The following is a 6,850-nucleotide window of genomic DNA, read 5'->3' as shown; positions in this document are numbered from 1 at the left end:
GTAGAGATGGGGTTTCACCATGTTGGCAAGGATGGTCTCAATCTCTTGACCCCGTGATCTGCCCACATTGGCCTCCCAAAGTGCTGGGATTACAGGTGTGAGCCACCACATCCACTGAGTAAGCTAGTTTTAAAGCTCACATAGCATAATAAAGACACAGAATAGCAGTAAGTTATGAAAAGAAACAAAGGTACAGTGGTGTACAGGGGAGATGGACTATATGAAGCCATAGTAATTAAAGCAAGTATTCATGCCAAAACAGAAAAATTATGCATAGTAATGGGTAGCATATGATAAAAATAGCATGTTAAATGTGTCAGGAAAAGGCTAGTCAGTAAAATGTTAGTTCTCCATGGTGGGGTGAAATAAATGCATATTAAACTAATGTCTGCATGCAAATAAAGACCTTAAAAGCATAAAAGTAATGGAAGCAATGTACAAGGAAATTATATATAGATTTGAGTAAATTTTAAGTGTAACCAAAAAAAGTGACAAAACTCTGTATCACAATCAAAGGGCAAACTGGGTTTCATCATATGGCCAATACTATTTTTTTTATAATTAGGTTCTTCAAAATCAATAGTAAAAGCATAAATATTGTCCAGTTCTAAAACAGTCAAAAGACAGAAATTTTACCCAGGAAACAAATATTCCTGCTTCACCAATGTTAAAATGCAGTAGCCAGATGTGATTATTTTAAATGTGTAAGTATCAAACAACACAGCCACAAAATACATTAGATAAAAATTTCCAGACTTGAAAGAAATAGACAAGTCAACAATTATAGTTAAGAGATTTCAACACTTCTCATTCAGTAATTAATAGAACAGTTGCAGACACTCAATTAAGGATACAGAAGACTTAACAGTCAACATGTTTGATTTAATCATTTTTAGGGCACACTCCACAAAACAACAAAAATATATATACACTCTTTCATCCAGGTATGCATTGAACTTTTCCAGACCATATATTAGGCAGATAAAATAAGACTTGATAAATTCAAATCATTACAATAATATAAATACGTTGTTTGATTTTAAAAAATTGAATTAAATGGCCAGGCACGGTGGCTCAAAGTGCTTGTAATCCCAGCACTTTGGAAGGCCAAGGCGGGCAGATCACAAGGTCAGGCGTTCAAGACCAGCCTGGCCAACACAGTGAAACCCCATCTCTACTAAAAATACAAAAATTAGCTGGGTGTGGTGACGGGCAACTGTAATCCCAGCCACTTGGGAGGCTGAGGCAGGAGAATTGCTTGAACCGGGGAGGTGGAGTTTGCAGTGAGCCAAGATCACACCACTGCACTCTAGCCTGGGTGACAGAGCCAGACTCCATCTCAAAAAAAGAAAAAAAGAAAAAAAAATTGAATTAAATTAGAAATAACAGCAGAAATATGGGAACCCCAAAATATTTGGAAATTAAATGACACACTCTTAAGATGCATGGGCCAAACAAAAAACCACAGGGAAATTCAAAATTATCTTTAAATGAATGAAAAGAACATATGAAACTAGATGGACTGGGCACCGTGGCTCATGCCAGTGATCAGAGCTCAAGAAGAAATAAAAAGTCAGACTAGGCCTATATCAAATAAAGATACTGAATTTGTTATTAGATTTTTCTTATGTCCAGATGACTTCACTGGTGAATTCTGTCAAATATTTAAGGGGAAAAAAAAATACCAGTGTTTCCCAAGTATTTCCAGAAAATAATAGTAGGAGGAAATACTTCCAAACCCTCTTTATAAAGACAGTATCACCCTAATATCAACGCCAGACTAAGATGTCTTGTCTTGTGTATTGGGTATCACAAAGAATTAAAACTACAAATCAATATCCCAGCCAGCCGTGGTGGCTCATGCCTGTAATCCCAGCACTTAGGGAGGCTAAGGCAGGAGGTTGCTTGACCCCAGGAGTTTCAGACCAGCCTGGGTAACATAGTGAGACCTTATCTCTATTTTAAAAAGAAAGAAAACAAAGCAATGTCCCTTGTGAACATCAGTACAAAACCTCTTATAAAATATTAGCATATCAAATCCAGTGACACATAAAAAAAGATTATATACCATAACTGAATGGGGTTTATTCCAGAAATGAAAGGTTGGCTTAACATTCAAAAATCAATTAATGTAATACACCATATTAATAGAAGAAATGACAAAAAGCACATGATCATTGACAAAACCCAACATCCATTCACAATAATTCTCACCCAAGTAAGGATAGAAGGGAAGTTGCTCAGCCTGATAAAGGGCATCTATAGTTAACATCATAGTTATGGTTTAAAAAAAAAATGCCTTTTCTCTAAGATCGAGAACCTGGCAAGGATGTTTCTATGCCTCACCATTTCTACTCAACCATTGTAACTGGTGGGTCCTACCCAGTGCAGTAAGGCAAGGAAAACACTTTTTAGAGGCATTCAGATTGGAAAGGAAGATGTAAAACTGTATATTCATAGATTATATGACCTACAAATCAAAAACTAAGGAATTTACATAAAAGATACCAGAACTATTAAGTAAATTAGCATAATCTCAGAATACAACCTCCATATACAAAAATCAGTAGTACAGTATTTCCATATACCAGCAATGAGCACTCCAGTGATGAAATTGAAATAAAAAGAATAATTCTGGGTGTGGTGGCTCACGCCTGTAATCCCACCACTTTGGGAGGCTGAGGCAGATGGATCACCTGAGGTCAGGAGTTTCAGACCAGCCTGACCAATATGGTGAAACCTTGTCTTTAAAAAAAAAAAAAAAAGAATAATTCTATTCACAATCATATCAAAAAGAATACTTAGGAATAAATATAATAATAATACTTATAACACTAAAACTAAAAAAAAAAAATTTTTTAATTTAAAAACCAATGCTTAGAGAAATTTAGGAAGACCCAAATAAATGGAAAGATTAGAAGGCTCAGGGTTGTTAAAATGTCAGTTATCCCCAAATCATTGTAAAGATTTAACCTAATCCCTATCAAAATCCCGGCAGATTTTTGTTGTAGAAATTAGTAAACTAATCCTAAAACTTATATAGAAAATGAAAAATGCCTAGAATAGCCAAAACACATTTTTAAAAAAACAAAGTTGAAGGATTAGATTGCCTGATTTCAAAAATGTACTGTAAAGCAAACAATCATCAAGACATTGCAGCTTTGGTATGTATACATGAAGATCAATGTAACACTCCAACTAATTTTCAATCAAAAGAGAAGATAGTCTTTTCAAAAATGATGTTAAAATAACTGGATATCCATGTGCCAAAAAAGAACCCCAATTCATACCTCATGCTATATATAAAAATAATTAAAAAGGGATAATAGCCCTAACTGCAAGAGCTAAAACGATAAAGCTTCTGGAATGAAAACATCATAGGAAAAATCTTTGTGACCTTGGGTTAGGCAAGAGTAATTTTTTAAAACTGATACATTGGACTTCCTTCAAAATTAAAAACTATTGCTCTTCAAAAGACACCATTAAGAAAATGAAAAAACAGACCAGGAGAAAACATTTCCAAAATATTCTGATAAAGAACTCTCAATAACAAAAAGACTATTTGGGAGGCCAAGGCAGGTGGATCATGAGGTCAAGAGTTCAAGACAAGCCTGACCAATATAGTGAAACCTCATCTCTACTAAAAATACAAAAATTAGCTGGGCATGGAGGCACACGCCTGTAGTCCCAGCTACTCAGGAGGCCGAAGCAGGAGAATCGCTTGAACCTAGGAGGCAGAGGTTGCAGTGAGCCAAGATCGTGCCACTGCACTCCAGCCCAGGCAACAGAGCTAGACTCCATCTCAAAATAAAAGACTAATAACCCAATTTTTTAAATAGACAAAACATCTGAATACACACTAAAAAGAGGTACAAAAAGTAAATAAGTGTATGAAAAGATGTTCCGTATCATTAGTTATTAGGAAACTGCAAATTAAAACCACAGTGAGATATACTACACAGCCATTGAAACAACTGAAATCACCAGACAGGAAGATAAGTGTTCTAAAATTGGATAGTGGTGATGCTTACAGAATTGTAAATATTTACTAAAACTGCGGCTGGGCACAGTGGCTCATGCCTGTAATCCCAGCACTTTGGGAGGCCGAGGCAGGTGGATCATCTGAGGTCAGGAGTTCAAGACCAGCCTGGCCAAGATGGCAAAACCCCGTCTCTACTGAAAATACAAAAATTAGTCAGGCGAGGTAGCGCATGCCTGTAATCCCAACTACTTGGGAGGCTGAGGCAGGAGAATCTCTTGGACCTGGGAGGCAGAGGTTGCAGTGAGCCAAGATTGCGCCATTGCACTCCAGTCTGGCCAACAAGAGCAAAACTCCATCTCAAAAAAAAAGTTACTAAAATGCACTGAACACTTAAAATTGGTGAAATCTATGTATGTAAATTATACCTAAATAAAGCTGTTTTTAAAAAGGCAAGAGCCAGAAATCTTTCAGCTTAGTAAATTAGCAGCAATTTTTAAGGATAATATTAATAAATGTTTGCATTCCTACTGTACATTAAGCATTATTGGGCATTATTGGATACTGGTGAATGCAGACAGGATGGGAAGACATACAGATGCAGTTAAAATATAGCGTCTTCACTGCTGTCTCATAGAAGCAGCAAATTGCAGAAACACCTCACTCTAGGCTCACTGCAGGAAGACAAGCACTTTCAAACGTTGCTGGTAAAAGCATATTGGCCCAATATCCCTGGAAAGTAATTTGACAATATGTAGCAACAGGTTTAATTTATGCCCTTTGACTCCCTAATAGTAATTCTGAGTATCTATTGTAAATAATCAGAAATTTGAATAGAATTGTGTTATCTAAACAATAGGCATTGGTCCACAGGTAATTCTAAACGAAGTTCAAAGCAACACAAATGTTCAATAATAGAATGGTTAGATAAGTCATGGTATCTATGTGTCATAACATGCAGCTATTGAAATGTACTTGAGGCTGGGCACGGTTGGCTCACGCCTGTAAAGCCCAGCAGTTTGGGAGGCCAAGGCAGGCGGATTACGAGGTCAGGAGTTTGAGACCAGCCTGACCAACATCAAACTCTGTCTCTACTAAAAATACAAAAATTACCCAGGCATGGTGGCGCATGCCTGTAATCCCAGCTACTCAGGAGGCTGAGGCAGGAGAATCACTTGAACCTGGGAGGTGGAGATTGCAGTGAGCTGAGATTGTACCACTGCACTCCAGCTTGGGCAACAGAACAAGACTCCATCTCAAAAAGAAAAAGAAAGAAAGACTCCATCTCAAAAAAAGAAAAAAATTTTTTTTTGAAAAAAATATTGAAATTTTTTAATTTCATAGAAAAATGAAGATCACAAAATTTTGATATAATCTTAGTACTTCAAATGTGTCTCTGCATATACACAAGCTAAAGGACAACACCCCAAAATATTAACAGTCATTAACTCTGAGCTGTGGGGTTGTTAGCAATTTGGCTTTTTATACTGTTCTATAATTCATAAAGTTTCATGTAATGAGCATGTACTGTATTACTTTAATAAACAGGAAAAAATTATTTTCTCCTCTGTTTATATAGGTAGTGCATGTTCATTGCAGAAGAGTTAGAATGTAAACAAAAATCTACACCTAAAATTCACGATCCACTGACAGGCTGTCTTGTCACTTTGGAGTATATCCTTCTAGACATTTCTGTGCAACTAGATCATTTATTTTACAAAAATGGAATTCATACTACTATTGTTTTATACCTGCTTTAAAGGAAGAAGAAATAGATAGCAGATCTAAACAAACAGACATATGTTCACCTGAAAAGAAGAGAAACTAATGGCAGCTAAAGAGAATAAAGAATTGGCCCAAGAAAAAGTTTTTTCAAGTTGTGGTAGCACTGAGAGAATATGCCAGTGTGCCTGGAAGGAAGAAAGAGGAGGCAGGGGGTTGCAGACAGAAGTACAGGAGAGGAGGGGTCACAAGAGGAGATGCAGAGACCAGCTGTAGTGAAATTCTGCCAGTGTATATGACGGGCTCTTGCTACTTGCTGGATACCCCACTTCTTATGTTGTGGGAGATAAGATAGGCCTACACAGAACACATGTGGGTTATGAAGTCCCAAGGGGCAACAAGGCTTACAAAAGCCACAGTCTATAGAGCAAGCACTAGAATGTGAACAAAGGAAAGGAAAAGGCCCGTTTACAGGAATAATAACCAACTGGTGCAAAAGCAAGGCCAGTCCTAAATTCCCAAGGCTACACCAACTAGGGTTTAATCTCAAGAAAGAATCATACATATGTCAGGGTGAGTCTAACTATCAAACAGAAATTGCCAGACTCAGATATCAGGGAGGAATATTGGTACCACAGAAAGAACAGAAGCTTAGGAGCCAGACAGATCTGGTCCACTCACCAGCTGGGCAGGTTACTTGACTCCTGAGGCTCAGTTTCAGACGGCACCAGCAGCCACTTCCTGAGGTGGTTGGTTAGTTGTGAGAATCTAAGATACTATATGCAAACACCTGGCACATGGCTGATGATAAATAGAAGCTATTACTACTCTATGTAGGAAAAATACAATATAACATCATGGGCCCAGCGCAGTGGCTCACACTTGTAATCCCAACACTTTGGGAGGCCGAGGCAGGCAGATGAAGCCAGGAGTTCAAGACCTGCTTGGCCAACATGGCAAAACCCCATCTCTACTAAAAATACAAAAATTAGCTGGACATGGTGATGTGTGCCTATGATCCCAGCTACTCAGGTTGCTGAGGCACAAGAATCGCTTGAATGAACCCAAGGAGGTGGAGGTTGCAGTGAGCTGAGATCATGCCACTCCAGTCTGGGCAAAAGAGCAAGACTCTGTCTCAAAATTAAAAAA

The 6,850-nt window shown here is 37.7% G+C and overlaps 1 protein-coding gene across 4 annotated transcripts in view; it reads left to right on the top strand.

Annotated features, from left to right (window-relative positions):
* The window catches only part of PPP2R3A (protein phosphatase 2 regulatory subunit B''alpha), a 180,597-nt gene that overhangs the window by 162,886 nt on the left and 10,861 nt on the right, over window positions 1-6,850 (top strand). The gene's annotated exons all lie outside the window — the stretch shown is intronic.

This window comes from Cebus imitator, unplaced genomic scaffold, assembly GCF_001604975.1.
Source record: "Cebus imitator isolate Cc_AM_T3 unplaced genomic scaffold, Cebus_imitator-1.0 Scaffold277, whole genome shotgun sequence".
Lineage (NCBI taxonomy): Eukaryota > Metazoa > Chordata > Mammalia > Primates > Cebidae > Cebus > Cebus imitator.
Note: the sequence above shows the minus strand (reverse complement) of the source record. Positions and strands in the feature narration are given on the sequence as shown.